This window comes from Triturus cristatus, chromosome 2_1, assembly GCF_964204655.1.
Source record: "Triturus cristatus chromosome 2_1, aTriCri1.1, whole genome shotgun sequence".
In the NCBI taxonomy this organism is placed as follows: domain Eukaryota; kingdom Metazoa; phylum Chordata; class Amphibia; order Caudata; family Salamandridae; genus Triturus; species Triturus cristatus.
The window spans coordinates 530,134,476-530,153,175 of record NC_140581.1 but is presented as its reverse complement, the minus strand read 5'-3'; the positions used below and the strand labels follow the sequence as shown (position 1 = coordinate 530,153,175).

Below are 18,700 nucleotides of genomic sequence, written 5' to 3'. Positions count from 1 at the left end.
AGTCCTCAGTTCAGACTCGTGTTTTTTGCTTAAATGGTGTCAATCTGTTCAGTAGTTCCTGAGAAAATTACAGTTAAAAGTACATATATATCTACGGCCACGCTGGATCCGCGCACCCTGAGCGCACCCTGAGTTCACCCTCCCGATCATGCGCTGAATGCTAATTGGCTGTGAACTGGTTGTCAACATTCAAAACCAGGAACTGTTGACAGCCATTTTGTGCCTCGGTAGAAGCGAGGCTGAAGAAGTCTGTGGAATAAGTATGCAAAACGTATAAAGGGGGCAGGGTAGAAATACCCTGACCCTCTAGACCTGCTTAGTGGGTCCCAGAAGGACTCCCAGGGCCCCCAAATTTTTTTTAAACTGCAAAGTGCACGCAGGGTGCGCGGATCCTGCCTTAAAAAAACTGAGCTTTTTTAATAATTATCCCCCGGGAGGGCCAAATCTCGGGGGCAAAATTATTAAATTTAAAGGGGGCCCAGAGGGGACCGCCATCCCCCCGGGGCTACAAAATAAATTGGGAGGGGCTCGAAAGCCCCTCCCAGTATAATTTGTGGGTGGGCTCAATGGCCCCCCCAAACCCCGGGGACCACCACTCCCCGGGTCTTTATGTATTGAGGGAGGGGGGCTGTGTGGCCCCCCTCCTGGAGCCCTCGAGGGCCCTGGGGACCGCCACCCCCCAGAGCCGGCTCCTGCAGTGTCCTGGGGTGCTCACCCCCAGGACACTGTTGTTTGCTATGAGAGGGCGGGAGTCTCCCGCGCTCCCATAGCAAACTTGGTTTGGATTTTGAAAGAGAGAGCAGGGAAACCTGCTCTCTCTTTCAAAATCCAAACCATATTGCTTTTCCACACAGGGAGCTGCATGTCAGCAGCTCCCCATGTGGAAAAGCAATGCCGGCTCCCGAAGAACGCGGGGAGACGGCTGGGACCGTGGGGGCGTTGGGGCTCCCCCCACGGTCCCAAATGTTTTTTATAAGCCCCGGGGGATGGGGTCCCCGGGGATAATAAAAATGAGTGAAAGGGGCTATTTTTTTTTTTTACGGTAAAATTAGGAGTCGCGCATCCAGTGCGGCCCCCTGGTGCGCACGCGTTGGATGCACGACTACTAACCTGTAGGGTGCATGACTCCAGCGCATTTGGTGCATGACTTCTATGCGTCAGATGCACGATTCTAATGCGTTGGGTGCGCGACTCTAAAAAAAATACAAAAAATAATAATATAAGTATATTTAAAAGAATATAAAATAATAAAAAAATATATATATTTATTATTAAAAAAAATATTTAAAAAAAATATGTGGTGTAATTAAAAAAATACATAAAAATAAGTAGATTAAAAAATGTAGTTAAAGAATATAAAAAATTAGAACAAGAAATACATTTTAAAAATATAATTTAAAAAACCTTTGAAATTCACTGAAAAAAACATAAGTTTCAGACATGTTATACTTAAGAATTAGCATTTAAAAAACCTTTGAAATTCACTGAAAAAACAATAGGTTTCAGGCATGTTATAGTTAGGAATTAGCATTTTAAAAACCTTTGAAATTCACTGAAAAAACCATAGGTTTCAGACATTTTATAGTTAGGAATTAGCATTTAAAAAACCATAGAAATTCACGGAAAAAAACATAGGTTGAAATTGAAATTCATCCGTTATAGTTAGTTCTACTAACTATTACTCGCGCGCCCGCAATCCACTGCTGATGATGTTACATGTTACATGTTAAATCATTCGTGACATTACTGATGACATCACTGATGCCATCTCAAATGATATCACTGATGACATCATCTAGTAGATGTAATATGTGACATCATCAGCAGTCGATTGCGGGCGCGCAAATTATAGTTAGTAGAACTAACTATAACGGAGGAATTTCAATGGTTTTGTACGATTGAAATGTCCAGCTAACTATAACACCCCTAAAACCTATGGTTTTTTCAGTGAATATATATATATATATATATATATCAACGCTCTGTTGCCAGTCCCACCAATTGAGAAGCACTCGAATGCACACACAAGGTGGCAAGCCTTTTAATTTCGGGATACAGGTAAGCTCAATTCTTGGTATCAATCACACAGCCAGCATGCGATTCGCCTTACGCGTTTCGAAAGTCTCTGCTTTCTTCCTCAGAGGCCATCGCTATGATGGATACATGCTCCGGTCTCCATTAATCACTGCCCGATCACGCCCCCAGATGGGCCGGTCCATTCACCGTAGGCATTGTGGATATTGGAGTCCTGAAAAATCCTTCCTCAAATGGTGCATTAATTTCTGTGAAACATTTCAAGCCCATAGATGGGCCACCGCAAACTGCGCTTGCCTTCAATTCCTTGTGTGCATACCATTTAGCGGCGTTACAGATGCTCTGCCGCCTAGCCCCCATCTTCGTGAGGTGGTGCTCCTCGACGGCCGGGTCGCCGCCACAAATCAACGCTCTGTTGCCAGTCCCACCAATTGAGAAGCACTCGAATGCACACACAAGGTGGCAAGCCTTTTAATTTCGGGATACAGGTAAGCTCAATTCTTGGTATCAATCACACAGCCAGCATGCGATTCGCCTTACGCGTTTCGAAAGTCACTGCTTTCTTCCTCAGAGGCCATCGCTATGATGGATACATGCTCCGGTCTCCATTAATCACTGCCCGATCACGCCCCCAGATGGGCCGGTCCATTCACCGTAGGCATTGTGGATATTGGAGTCCCGAAAAATCCTTCCTCAAATGGTGCATTAATTTCTGTGAAACATTTCAAGCCCATAGATGGGCCACCGCAAACTGCGCTTGCCTTCAATTCCTTGTGTGCATACCATTTAGCGGCGTTACAGATGCTCTGCCACCTAGCCCCCATCTTCGTGGGGTGGTGCTCCTCGACGGCCGGGTCGCCGCCATAAATCAACGCTCTGTTGCCATTCCCACCAATTAATAAGCACTCGAATGCACACACAAGGTGGCAAGCCTTTTAATTTCGGGATACAGGTAAGCTCAATTCTTGGTATCAATCACACAGCCAGCATGCGATTCGCCTTACGCGTTTCGAAAGTCTCTGCTTTCTTCCTCAGAGGCCATCGCTATGATGGATACATGCTCCGGTCTCCATTAATCACTGCCCGATCACGCCCCCAGATGGGCCGGTCCATTCACCGTAGGCATTGTGGATATTGGAGTCCCGAAAAATCCTTCCTCAAATGGTGCATTAATTTCTGTGGTGAATGGACCAGCCCATACCAAGAATTGAGCTTACCTGTATCCCGAAATTAAAAGGCTTGCCACCTTGTGTGTGCATTCGAGTGCTTCTCAATTGGTGGGACTGGCAACAGAGCGTTGATATATATATATATATATATATATATATGCTTTGCATAGGTTAACGTCAGGCATATCATCCTGACCATCCACATTGTGAAATAATACCTTTCTAACTCAATAACACCAGCCTGAGCATGTTCTGCTCTATAGAATAGTTCACACTCCCTTTCCCCGACAGCGTTGTGGTTGTTGGTGCATATGAACCTGACAATCATGATGAAGCCTCACTGCTTGCTTTGAGTATGTGGTGTCACTATACGAGGAGTATGAATAGCATGATTGATACACCATGTGGTTATGTTAGAGGAGAGGTGTATTTCACATGGAATGATATGAGGTAAAAGGCTGTGCCAAGGGTTTTCTCTGTCTCTAGAAACATGTTCCTCGAGGCATCACTAAATAATGTAGTTGCATCTACAAGTAACTTAGGTAGGCAGTATTATTATGGAGTATGAGTCATGGTAGGAAGCATGGGTGATGGGGCACAAGCTAGTGTGAGTAACACAATAATGGAATCCATATTGGCTGTAAAAACGTTGCAGTTGAAAAGGTAGGTTGAAAGCTACTTGAGTCTCCTCAAATATCGTGGGGTATTGACCAGATGAGGTTACAGATGAACCCAGTTTGCCATGTTGTGGGGTTTTGTAGAGCTACAGAAGAGACAAAGGTGGTTGTAATTTAATTAGGCGTGTGAGAGTTGTCCATATTTGCTCCAGTGGATTTGATTCACATTAACTAAATGGTGAGAAGACCTGGAATTGCCTGAAAGGAAGTTTGTTAAAATAAAAGGCAAAACCTCAGCATGAACTAAGTGCTTCATGTGATGGGAATGTGTGGTGTCGTGGGCCCTAGGCCCACAAGCTAACAATGATGCACACAGACACTGTGTGGTAGAGTACTGTAATTGGCCACGGGCACGTGCACTCGGGCCCTTTTATTAGCCGAGTCACGTCACTAGTGATGCCGGTGATGGATGGGTGTCGGGTGTGTGTGTGCCCACTCCCATAGGGGAGTGGCTACTAAATCAGTGCCTGGCAAGACACTAGAACGTGTCTCACAGGACACAACAGGAATGCAGATGATGGTACTTAATTGCACGCACCCATGGGTCTCAGAAAGCTGGGCAGATGACTGTGTGCAATTTAGCAAATTGGGAACTGCATGACAAATGCAGGTGCACTGCATGAAGGAGTTGGGGCCGAATACCCTGCTCCAGTAGGTTAGAAGGAAAGGTCATATTGTCAAACATGCTTTACCAGTGAAACCCAACAAACATTTCTGTGCGCGTCATTCACGATTCATACATGTATCACCTTTTAGATTGTAAAGATGTGTCGCAGTGAGGTCCTTCTGCTCTTCAATGCATCACATGCCAATGCCTGTCTGAGGAGTGCCAGCCGCCAGAAGCCTTTGAGGACAGCTGACGCGCTATATCAATATAATTTCTTTCATTCATTCAACATTGGTCCATGAAAAATTGGTGAAATGCTAACTGTTAAAGCTATTGATGTGGAACGAATTTACATTCAAGGAATCTGCATGGTAGTCGTTTACATGGCCACTTGCACGCACTCGGCAATCGAAGCTCTAACAGAGACCAGAATCTTGACAAAACTCTGAAAACGACAAACAATCTGTTGGCTCTGAAATGATCATTTTTACAAAATTCAGAGCCGACTTAAGATGAGAGATAGGGAACAAATGCCAAACGTGAGAGCTTCTGTTAGAAATGGGATTTCTGGTGGCTAGGGCTTGCGTCAAAGCCAGGCAGAAACCACCACTCTAGTCAGGGCTGGGGAGTTACACGCCAAAGATAACCCCTGCTCACCCCCTTGGTAGCTTGGCACGAGCAGTCAGGCTTATCCCGGAGGCAATGTGTAAAGCAACAACACCCTAGGCCCCCCACAAAAGAAACCCCACACAAGGTTATATATAAAAAATAGCCTTTGTATTATAATAAACACATTAGATGATAATCACATAATTTACACTGTGCCAACTGGCACTGGGCAGAATTTTACAAGGGACTATTTACACGGGACAGGGCCACATGGACCACTGTCAGAATCAGCACAAATCACCAATAGTAAACGTAGAACATATACCAACGGAAACACAAAGTAACTGAAGAGCACCACCAGTAACTACTGGCGCAATAATGACCTCAGCGTCATCACACTAGAATCAGGTATAAAACCTATCCTGCATCCATCACAGGGGCATAAACACATTATGCAATTCCTCATTAGTCTACCGCATTAGACTTAACCACCTAAGTATAACTATACTAGGGGCGTACATCACACAGGGAAGTATAATCTCCCTAACAGAAACCTAAACAGGTAAAACAACCTCATAATCATAGAAGATCACATTTAGAGGAATAACACAGGGTGCGTAAAACATACTACATGAATTACATTTCCTAGCACCACATCACATTAATATATGAAGCACAATAACACCTAAATCACATTAGGGTCCAGGTTGCCCCAGAACCTAAACGTAGCAGCAGCCCACTACTTGCTGGGCAGCTGGGGACAAGAACAGGGCCTAAACGCTGCAGCTGGAACTAAGTGCTGCGCAGCTGGGAAGTCACATGAGGCAGGGGCTCTCAATGGCCCTTGAAATAATGCCAAAACGTTGGAGCCACCTAGGCTCTAAAACAACATGTCCCCCAGTACTGTGGAGCGCACTGGTGCTCTTAGAAGGAAATATGCCCCCAAAACGTTGCAGCTGACCCCTGCAAAGTGGGGCCGCTGGAGAACACTGGCCAGTATGGGGCAACGCGGGCCCTCGGGACCCCCCCCTGGGGCCCTTTAAACCAAGATGGCCCACGTTGGAGCGCAGTAGCGCTCAAAACAAACATGCCCTCATAGCGTTGGAGCCACACGGGGCTCTTAAGATAAACATGCCCCCATAGCATTGGAGGCTCGTAGAATACTGATGCCCAACGTTGGAGTGGCCTGCTGCCAGACGGGGCCGCTCTGACTCTGTACGGCCGTCAGGGTAAAGTACGGGCACCACTGGGGCCCTTTAAACAAATATGCTCCCGTTGGAGCGGCCCTCTGTCAGGTGGGGCCGCTCAGAATATAGACACCTGTACCGATCGCACCTTCCCTCAGCCATCCCACTCACCGGGCTCTCTTTCGACTGAGGGGGGATCTCCCTTCTCTCGGCAGGCAGGACCGGCAGCACTTCTCATGTGGCGCGGGGCTTCCTCACTCCCTTCCCTCACTCCTGGGAGCCCCGCGCTGCCATCTTCACCCGGGCCCCCTCCTGGGACCCGGAACTTTATCTCTCGGCTCTGGGAGGTGGGGTGGGCTCCCGTCCTCCCTTGTGTCATACGCTTCGGGGATCCCATCGGCTCACGGGAGCAGGACAGGCCAGGGACATTAGACGCACCACAGGGGGTGGAGCCAGCATTGTGTGGGGAAAGCCCAGCCCTATTCAGGTCCCAGGTGTGCTCCTCCCACCCATCTGGCTGCTGACCTCCCCATTCACCACTGGCTTACTGATCCTGACTCTGGTGGTTCCCTAGCCCATCACATGACCTCAGCCAGCCAATCACCAGACAAGGCACTCATCTCACACTGTACACAGAAATGCCAACTTCTAGAAGTGGCACTTCCACACTAGGTACATTGATGCCGCACACAACATCGCGCAGAATTTCATCACACGAGTCCGCACATACCAAACTCGCACCTGCACTCCCCACGCATCAGGAACTACCAGGGACACATACATTCCCCCTTGCATTCCTATGGGAGGGCAGGCCAACCTCACTACACGCATGCACTTTACCCTGGGACATAGTGTAAAAGCGCTTAGAGGCCTAAGAGCACTAGTACAACACAGGAAAAAGGCTAGGATAATGCAAAAAGTTTTTAGGGGTGAACTTGCCAGAAGGGCCAAGTCCAACAGCTTCCAATAACTGGTAACCAGAAATGATTAATGAGTTGACAATACTTGCAGTCGAGAACCATCCTCAATATTAAAAACACAAGGGTGAGGCGAGAGTACAAAACGGTCAATGTAATATTGCCAACCGATTGAGTCTTTCCTTTCCACGCGTGCTTTAGCTTTACGTATCACACAGTGTCATGCGTCCAGTGCATTATAGTGCGTAGCACCCCGTTGTGTGATGTGTTGAAGAACACTTCCATCTGGCCTGCGTGCTTTTTTGGCACACATACTCTGCCGTGCTTTGAGGATGAGGCTGTTGCTGTGTGCATTTCCCTTGGTGCGGTTTAATCGTACAATAAATCAGTTCCGCGTCCTGCTGAAATGTACCCCTAATTCATCATAAAGAAGGCTGAGTGACTACCCCAGCACAGCTTGTTTCTTTTCTCCCGTTGTTTACACTTAATTTCGCGATCTGGTTTAATTTCTTCTATCATAAATTTAATCCGGGATATTGCAGCCGGCACAGACACATTTTATGAATTACTTTTTCTCAGTTTGGTAATTAAGACATGCCATCTGCCGCGAAAGGAGAGGCGACAGTTACCAACTCACTAGTTTGTTCCATATTTATCATCTGTAAAGTGCACACACTTGGCAACCTTCAGCTTCTGCGCTATCATTGTTGGTACCATATGTATGAATGAGCAAAGCCCTTTCTGTCCTCCAATATTTTAAAAGTGTGACATTTCTGTCATCTAATATTTTAAAAGTGTAACATATTAAAGAATAACAGAGGAACGTTTAATTAATTTGACCAAAATAGCCCCAACACAGAACTGATTGATAAAAACAAATCCGTCAGCAGACTCCGAGCGCGCCATGCCAGAGCCCGAAGTGCTGATTGGAGTACGGATGCCCAGGGTGAGGGGATTCCGTGACAGCCTCTGCACTTAGAGCAAGCAGGGATCCATGTTCATTTATTGCTGCGGGGGAAGAAACAATGCATCTTTTACTGTTACTCTAAAAACGACCAAAGGGCACTTACCTGATGAAGGGCATATTACCTGGTGAAGTGCCATTTTCCGCTAACTACTGACCACACTAACTAGTGCAAAAATAGCATTTGCACTGGCTGGCCCTTTATGGGTCCCCATTTTACAATGGCTGGTCGGTGGAATTATCACCGTGAAGGTGCACAATTACAGCTGAACATTGCTGCACTGGAGCAAGATTGTCTCCGCAGCAGTGTAATTTGCTTAATCTCGCCCCAGAAGTGGTATTTAAAATTGTGTTCGGTTTCACAGTCGGTTGGTACAAAATAAAGACTGTGTAAGTGTGGGAATGACAGACCACAGCAGTTTATTGCAAAGATGTTCAGTGGCCACAGTGCTTACCAAGGCACCTTTCACGTGACCTTCAGAAGAGGCCCAAGGGAAAGTGAAACACAACCCTGGTATTATTCGGAAAAGAAAACCATACTCACAGGACAAGAGCGTTAGAGTGGGTCCTTTAAAGTACATTTTGTCTCCAGCAAGCTATGATTCTCAATGGACTGTGGGATTAACCCACAGCTGACTGGAAGGTCTTCAGGGAGTCCGAAAAGTGTGAAGCAGATTCTTCTCGATTTTCTGACTGCTGAGAAATATTAATATTGTAAGAATGGTGGTAACTACTAAAAACAAACATTGGTAAAGTCAGTAGGTCTGACCTTGCCATGCAGGTGCAATTGTTATTTATTTTTTACATATTTTGTTGCAGGCATATGCCACAGAAACAAAATCAGGCCACTACCTAAATGTGGCCACTACATGATTGCAATCTTAGCTTTTAAAAATAATCACTGATGTGGCTGTTTCACTACTGAAGGTTTTTCCCCCTTTTTTTTAAATATGCTTTCTGTTGTGCCATGCATTTTACTATTCTTATCGTTTGTGAAGGTGACTATTAGACCTGGCCCTTTTTGCAGGTTTATCCCCAAATGTTTTTGCCTTTTGACTCCTATTTTCTTGACACTCTGTTTGTTGGCTATATGACTCTGGGCACTTTGTAAATTGTGATTGTGATTGGTGTTTCCATGATTGGCATGTTTGATCTACTAGTAAGTTTCTAGTAAAGTGCAGGAGGTGCGCCAGGGCCTGTAAATCAAATGCTACTAGTTGGCTTGCAACACTGGTGGTGCCACCCACATTAGATGCCCTGTAAATGTGTCTCAGACCTGCCACTGCAGTGTCTGCACACGCAGTTTTAAACTGCCATGTTGACCTGGCAAGTGCACCCACTTGCCAGGCCCTAACCTTCCCTTTTCATAAGTGTAAGGCACCCCTCGGGTAATGAATGTGCCCATTATTTTTCACATCTACCTGCTGTGCTTGCAGCAGGTGGGGCAATCCTCATCTGCCCTTGAAGGGAACCGACACGGGTTTAGTGCACCCATTCCTACATGCATCATGTTTATCCTGCATTTTTTCCCCTGATATATATTGCTAGGTTTTTCCTGACAGAATCTATTAATGGTGACATTGTGAGTGTGCAGTTATTATCCCACACAACTCAGAATTCTGATGCCTGCACAACACAACTCGGAAATCTGATGCCTGCACTAACTCATGATTGCGCTCAAATTCGAATTTTCACTCCTCGTTATTTTCAGAGTATGAGTCTGCATCGCATGATTGAAATCTGCATATGGCAGTTTTTATGACAGGTACTCAGCCCATTGAGATCTTTTTCTGACTTCAAGTTTCATGGTCATCAAACAAGAGCATCCAAATGCAATGGAATGTCAAGGTGCATTTTTGACATCTGCCTAGCGATGATTTTGATAATTAATGTCCCAAGAAACAAGGGCGGACCTGTAGTTCATCACCTCATACCAGTTCCAATAGGTGATGTTTCTGCGCAGTCGACCCCAACGCCAGCCGTTGTTTTGCGCAGATCAAAGAAGTCCAATAGACACATAGTGGTATAAAAATGTATAAAGTTCTTTATTTTTCAAGTTTTAAGATTTAGCAAATTGAGATGCTCAGCCAACGTATTTCATTCTCACACTGGGAACTTCATCAGGGCAACGAAAATTAACGCTGGAATGTGCTGATTTGAATAGGACCATGTGAGTATTACACGAACTGTAGGTGTTCGTCAGAGTCAATATATGTCCTTGTTTAAACCAGAAGATTAACCAGAGGATTAAACACACCGCGCGCTGCTTGCTGTTAAGGTTATTTTAACCAATTTTAACTTCTTTTAGGTTGCATGATACTTTATTTTTAAAGAAAAGCTCTCAGTCACATTAAACGAGGCTCACCTCATGCACGGCTCCTCTGGTGCCGATCGGATCTCTGCCACATCTTGCTTCCCACCGGCTCTGGTTGCCCCTGACCCCTCTCCTCGGGCTCTGACGCCTTTAGGTGACGCTATTTAGGACGCTGGACGCCCGGCCGCGCAGCGGATTAAACACACCGCGCGCTGCTTGCTGTTAAGGTTATTTTAACCAATTTTAACTTCTTTTTGGTTGCATGATACTTTATTTTTAAAGAAAAGCTCTCAGTCACATTAAATGAGGCTCACCTCACGCACGGCTCCTCTGGTGCCGATCGGATCTCTGCCGCATCTTGCTTCCCACCGGCTCTGGTTGCCCCTGACCCCTCCCCTCGGGCTCTGACGCCTTTAGGTGACGCTATTTAGGACGCTGGATGCCCGGCCACGCAGCGGACGCGCCAAAGGCTAGCCCGTCCACGCCCGGAAGTCGCCCAGCGCCAGAAATCCTACATATCATGCAATATCAAATACTAGGACTGAGCTGTTCGCCTTAAATACCGGTGAGTGCATTCCTCCTGTAAAATTGGCACCTAGCGATATCTGTAAAGCCAATGGGTGTGGGCTATGCTCCCTGAAACTCCTTGATCAACCTGTTAAATGCTTCCAGCAATATGTAGATGTAAACATGGAGGGACATTTGGGTTTCATACGCCAGAACTACGGTGTGGGGAACGGCATGCAAGGACAGCACATCCACTCAGATATAGCTCCCCATGACCTCCAAGCCTACAATTCCCATTCCTCATTTTCTAGCGGCAAGTTAATCAAGGGTATTCCACTAAACACTAGATCTATGGGAAAGCACAAATACGAATTAGCGGACCTGATTCTGGCTGCTCATCCTGACCTGGTCTTCCTTACGGAAACTTGGGCCAGTGAGACTTCTGACCCTGACTGGAATGTTGCGGTCCCTGCTGATTACTCAGTGGTTCATGTAGACAGGACTAGCACCAAAGGTGGAGGGATCGCTATTATTTATCGATCATGTCTCACCGTACGGATATTGCCTCAGCTCGCGGTAGAAGCGGAGGCTTTAACCTTTGTCATTAAGTACAAAGATAAGGAACTTTTTAATGGGTTATTAATATACCGACCACCGGGGGAAAGGTCCCAGTTTATAAAAGCTCTTCAGGCATTCTTATAATCCTGTTTGGATTATCCCACTTTCACCATTCGGGGTGATTTTAACTTCCATTTAGAGGCCAACAGTAACTCTGATACCTCTAATCTGGTGGATAATCTGGCAAATTATGGCCTTAAACAACTAGTTGAAGAACCTTCAAATATAGCCGGACATATCCTGGACGGCATTTTTACCAATCACGAGCAGCTCCTAGTTGAGAGTGTCCAACCCACCCTGTGGGCTGATCACTCTACTATCCACTTTAGTATCAAACTTCCGTCAGTAATGAGAGGAAGAAGACGGAGGGTTGAGATATCTAAGTCCCGTCCCTGGAAAGAAATCAGAAAGAATGAGATGCTGACTACTTTGGAGACTGTGTCACCCAAGGTGTCGTCTGACATCAACACCTCAGCATATAATTTTGAAGAATGGCTGAGATCAGCTGTGAATTTGCTTGCTCCGGAAGTTACTAAATCTTCCCACAATAAAAGGGTTACTTCACCTTGGTATACGCATGAGCTGCGGCAAATAAAAATAATGTGTAGACGTAAGGAGCGAATATGGACATCTGACTATAGCTTGGAGCATAAGAAAGGGTACAACAGTATATTGGAAGAGTATAAGGCAGCGATAAAACAGGCAAAATCAGTGCATTATACCATAAAGATTTCAGAGGCTACCAGCTCCTCTAAAGAGCTGTTCAAAACAGTAGCTGAGCTAGCTAAGGGTCCGGGCGATGAGAGGTTTCAGCCTGACCAAAGCTTTGTGGAACAACTGTCTTTGTTCTTCCAGAATAAAGTACAGATGGTATATAATTCTCTGCTGACTACCGTAGGTGCCCAACAACACCTGACTGTTCCATCCCCGAGTAACAGGGATCTTCCACATAAGCTAGCCCATTACGTCCCCCTGGAAGAGGACCACGTGGTCAATCTGCTGCTGCAGACTAAGTCTGGTTCTCCATTGGACCCTTGTCCCCCGTATATCCTACATCTATTGCCTTACAAGATCAGTACATTTTTGACACCTATCATTAACGCCGTCATTGCTTCTGGGGTCTTTCCTATGCTGTGGAAAAAAGGTTGTATTAGGCCTATTCTGAACAAACCCACCTTAGATCCTCTGGATGTAAAGCACTATCGGCCAATTTCCTGTCTTCCATTACCTGCCAAGATCCTGGAAAAAGCTGTGAATCTACAACTCACGGACTATCTGGACAGGAACAACGTGTTGGATTCCACACAGCATGGTTTCCGCCCGTCTCACTCCACTGAATCTGCTTTGCTAATGGCTACTGAACAGATTCGGAAGGTGATGGATGGGGGAGGTAGAGCTATACTTATTCTGCTTGATTTGACCGCGGCCTTCGATACTGTAAACCACTCGGTGTTGGTGCAGCGGCTGATGGAAGTGGGTATTGTAGATAACGCCTTAACCTTACTCACCTCCTTCCTAACATCGCGTGAGCAACAGATTCATTGGAATGGTGTCCAATCAGGATTATTCAAGCTCCCGTGCGGAGTACCGCAGGGCTCTGCGTTGTCTCCTACTCTTTTTAATCTGTATGTCAGACCTCTGGCACAGATTATCACTGAACATGGCTTAATGTTGTTGTCGTATGCTGACGACACTCAACTAGTGATCTCCATGTCTCAGAATGTAGAGCAAACAGCCGAGAGGTTCCGGAACTGTCTTACTGATGTAATGGCGTGGATGACTGGGAACTTCCTGAAGATAAATACTGATAAGACCGAGGTTATAGAGTTTGGCCAACTTCCTCCCATCTGGAGCCAAACCTGGTGGCCCTCTGAGGCAGGCTCTTGTCCAGTCCCGGTAATCAGGGCAAGGAACTTGGGAGTGGTACTGCATAAAGATCTAAAGTACGCCTCTCAAGTCAATCAAGTCACCTCAGCCTGCTTCTTTACTTTGAAAATCTTACGGAAGATGCTACTTTTTATCCCGTTGTCTCTCCGTAAAATGGTGGTGGGAGCCCTTGTCCTTTCAAAAGTGGACTATTGCAATGCGCTCTATCTCGGGATAGGAAAGGGACAGATGAAAAAACTCCAATCCCTCCAGAACGCGGCAGCGCGATTACTCTACGACCTGCCCAAACATCATCCGACCTCAGCAGCAATTAAACAGCTGCACTGGCTTCCAGTAGGCCAGAGGGTGAAATTTAAAGCTCTTTGTCTGGTGCATAAGGCAATTTATGGGGGCGGAGCCTTGGACATTCAACTGATGTTTCCCATGTACCGACCTGTTCGTACCCTTAGATCTGCCAATGTAGGGCTGGTCTGTGTCCCTAGAATTAAAAGAGCTAGATGGGGTGGAGCTGGCTTCTCATATCAAGCCTCCAATCTGTGGAACTCTCTTCCGGAGGCTGTCAGGCTTGAACCTAACAGGCTTCTCTTTAGGAAAAAGATAAAGACCTTCCTTTTTCCAAGACCCTAGGGCTTTGCGCTGTGTGTTTGGTCCTCTCAGCGCCAAGACGCCACGGCATAAGCGCGCTTTATAAATGTTTCAGTCAGTCAGTCAGAAGAGTATCAATAGGATTCAGTAAATCAGAAATGTGGTCAGACCGAGCGATGAAAACAAATGAAAACTCTTCAATAGAATATCAGGTGCTAATACAGCACTTAAGGGGAAACCTTTCGGCTAAGTAATGTGAAGGCTTGAGTTCTAAAATCGACCGTATATGTTTTGGCCCAGTGAAGTCTTCTGGAACCATCCAAAATTAGCTGGCATGTATGATAAATCCTGCTAGTGTGTGTCTTGACGAACAGCGACCAGATCTCTCCCGGCGTGTGCCGTTTTGAAGTCAAAAATGCAAACATCAAAATGTTAATTATAATAGGAAAATTGGAGCTTTGCAACATTTAATTTTATTTCTAAAATATGACTAGCTATGATAGACTTGAGCATATAGCTTTGTCAGTTTTGCTGCTAATGCATGCTCTATTTTTGTCAGCGCATGCCAGTGCTTCAATGGAGGCCGCGAGTCAGCCATGCTAGATTCTATTTGCTGACCTTGTGCTGCTCACAGGAATCAAGTGAAGGTCTATCAGGCCCTCCTCTGTCTATTGGAGCGAGCACTTAAGTTGAGCTGAATTGCCTGACAGCATAGCCCTTCTCCCATCAACTATGGCAATACCTTTTACAGTTGGGCTCAGCAATTATGCTGTTGACTGTACGTATTACATAACTCTCTGACATTCCTACGTAAGGTGCAGTGAGTGTCAATGAGCTACGAATGGTGACTGTAGACTGTAGTGCTGTTGGTGGAGGTACAGCTTTGGTAGCCCATCTGACTGGCAGTAGCCAGGAGATTCTATATAGTTCATAGTATCTCCTTTACTCCTGTAGATATCTGTGAAGTGATTACCTGTTGATCAATCCCAAATGCTGCCCTTGGACTCATGCCACTATCTGTTCCTTGATGAATGTCCTCAGATGTTGCTACAGCAGTTGTTGCCTGAACAAGCCATACTGAAGCCCCCAGACCCGACAGTCATTCTAGTGGTGAACTATCCTTGGCAGCTTCGAAATGCATCTTTATCCCACTTGGAGGTATTGTTTCAAAACTGAAAGCCTCTCGGAAAACTTAACAACAGCGAATTTGACTTCAAGGAACCCTCTCTGAAGTCATCATCCTGACTTGCCCCACTGGACAAAATTGACATCCAAAAAAGGTCACAAGGTAAAGTATATGACTGGTGAGGCAGGTAAGGCTTATGCAAACCCTGCTCCACCATGGTCTGTCTGAAAGTGTGCCTAGGGCCAGGCCTACCCCAAAGATTGGCTTTAAACGATGCTCTATTTTTGGAGTTCTGTGCATTTCAAATATATCCCTGGTTCCCTTAACTTGGTTTTAACTTTTTTTCCTGTTGCTTTTTACGTTTATTCTTGATTTTAATTAATTGATTTTAGATTTTGTTTAGTTATAGTCACATATGACATCCCCTTCCTCGCTGGTCCCTGATCCTCTACCAAAGGGATTGAAATAACGCTGCTTCTGCAAAGCTATGCACATACGCGCATCTCTATAAGAGGAATGTCCGCTAACTGCCTGGCAGGAAATATACATGCTTTGAATTATTAAATGTTTTATTAGTCCTTACTGGTATCAGGAAGTCCTGTCCTAGACAAAGCCTTCAGTCTTGAATCAACTCTTGTCAAAGAAACAACTGTTCGGGTGGCAACGTGGCTTCTGTACCATAAACATTTTCCCATAATTTCATCCACAGTCTGGCACTTAATGGAGTAATATCTAGCTTTAATCAGTGGAAATTCTACCCAAAATGTGTAGTACTGAAAAGCATTAGCCATTCTCCTAGTTCACATTCGATTCAAGAAAGGTTTTGCAAATCCCATGACAATTACACTCCTTCTCACTGAAATATAAGGTATGATTCCATATCTGACTAACATAGAGCTATGCAAACATGCTCGAAGGACCTTGCATCAATATATGCCATCTTCCAATACAAAGAAAGCTGAAGCTCATTACTGTTGAAGTTGTTTGGAATCTCTCCATAGCCCTCTTGACTATTTCCCTGTGGAATCTACAACTGACACACATGGTGAATACCAAGCGTAGGGTCAGCTCAATGCATTCCCTTTCATTGCAAACCCATTGCACAGATATTGGTGTGACCGGAAAAGAACACATGGCCTTCGTAAACGTAAACATTCTTCTGTAGTAACAAGGATTTTAAATGTATTATATTTAGCAAATTTCAGACAGTCACATTCACCCTTTGGATATAAAAGTCAAGTTTTCTGTTGTGAGTGGCAACCTAGCCTTCTAGAAAACATTAACTTAGGGCTCGTTTAGAGCATGCCGGGCATCCACCTTACATCAGGGTGGTAGAAGTAATTGATGCCCACCCTCTATAGAGATCCCCGCCAGCCCTGCAGAGACCTATAAGTCTTCAGAGGAGCGGCTGCCATTGGCAGCCTTTATGAAGGCTTTGCCATTTTAGGGGTCAGGTTTCAGGCAGCCACTTAGCAAATTTGTGTGGATTTATTTACTTGACTTTCATATTAGCTGGGGTTTTGTGTAAGCAAAGAGCTGTTAATTCCTTGACGTCTGTTAACGTTTGCAACATGGGCTGCATTCAAGAAGGGAATGGGCTGGATTTGGTGAAAACAACACACCAAGTTTTAACATTTAAGTAACTTATTGTAATACTCTTTATAATATCAGAGCAATGATTCCCTAATCTTCCCACAATTGGCGCTTTGTCAGTTTCATCAACATAATACCTTCTTTTTAAGTTTGTTCTATTACTAGCAGTTGCATAAGTCAGTATAGGGAGTAGGACGACCAAATCACCAGAATGACAACATTCTGCATAGGCTGTTCGATAGGTGCATAAAAACAAAGTATCTCACCACAGAGTTTGCTCAATGCACACAATGCAGATGAGTTGATGGAGGAGGGCTGCATTCTGACTTACTTTGGATAAGGAGCATTTCACATCTATGACAGGTGTTGTATGTACTGCTACCATTACTCAGGCTCAACATATAGATGACATGGTGTGCATGGCCCACAGTGCATCATGCCAGCTTAATGATTCGGCACGGGCCTTGCTGCTCAACCTCTTGGATGGGACACAGAAGAGGCAGAGTCAAGGAAGGAAGGATGGTCCGCTTCCAGTCTTATCCCAGCTGCCCACATACCACGGCTGCTGACTGTGAGGTTCATCTCATCCACTATGCAGGGCTTTTCCATTGCTGACCTGAGTCACCTTCACAGTCTTTTCCTTTATTGGCCTGAGTCACCTTCACAGTATTTTTCATTACTGACTTGCGTCACCTTCACAATCATTTCTGTTACTGACCCGAGTAACCTTCACAGTCTTTTCTATTACTGACCTGAGTCACCTTTCACAGTATTTGCCATTACTGACCTGGGTCACCTTCACAATCTTGTCCATTACTGACCTGAGACACCTTCACAGTCTTTTTCTATTACTGACCTGAGTCACCTTCACAGTATTTTTCATTACTGACCTGGGCCACCTTCACAATCTTTTCCATTACCGAGCTGAGTCACCGTCACAGTATTTTTCATTTCTGACAAGAATCACCATCACAGTCTTTTCCATGAATGACCTGGGTCACCTTCACAATGGACATGGGGAGGCCAATAGTGTGTTGTCACTTGATAGCATGGTACCTAATTTCTTTCCTTCTTGCAGTTCCCTTATCAACTATTGATAAATGTCATGGAAGTTATTAACCCCTCCCAATCAAAATAATGAATAAGCTTCAAAGGATGCAGAAGGCATCCAATCTGGCTTTTCACTCCTTTTAAACCTTTTTAAATGAGAGCAATTTTGGCAAAGCTTGGCATTAGCACATAATCAAAATGTAAAGAACAGCTGAAGAGTTAGAGCAAACAAAAATACGATCATACTATGGGCTGCATCACAAGTGGTGTGCGAAGAAAAAATAAGGCAAATTGTTTTTGCTCTTTTTTTTAGGTCGAGCCTGGAGCCAGTGCGCATGCACTGCTCTGCGAGACTTGTTGTGGTGGAGTAGTGAATAGAAGCCCCGCCCACTCTCTGCCCATATTTGCCATTGGCTTGTGTCATTGTCTGTCCTAAATGCTGGCTTCTGATTCATAAATAGGCTTGTTAGTCCCTCCTTAGTACTGCCTCCTCTTATTTTGTCTCCTCCCATGGCGACTGGCCCTTTTACTTAGGTTGTTACACGGTACATGTTATTTAGACTGTGAGCACTATTTTATTTATTCAGTGTCTCTTACTGCAGGCATAACGTTCTTTGGTGCCTTTTTAACCCCCCTTTGTCATGCCTTGTTTACCTACCCTCCCGTTGTCAGTGCCTTCTCCCTCCCCGTCCCCCCGCCCGTCCTTCCAATGTCCGTGATGCCTACCATTTGCAATGCAATAGGTCTCCCATTTACGCAAGTTTGAGCTATGGGCATTATAAATGACAATGCCTTTTATTTATGTTTTGTTTTATAATACATAAATAAAACGCATTGTCATTTACAAAGCCAATAG

The 18,700-nt window shown here is 45.2% G+C and overlaps 1 protein-coding gene across 1 annotated transcript in view; it reads left to right on the top strand.

Annotated features, from left to right (window-relative positions):
• EDIL3 (EGF like and discoidin domains 3) overlaps positions 1–18,700 on the top strand; it is a 1,529,327-nt gene that overhangs the window by 763,001 nt on the left and 747,626 nt on the right. The window lies entirely within an intron of this gene.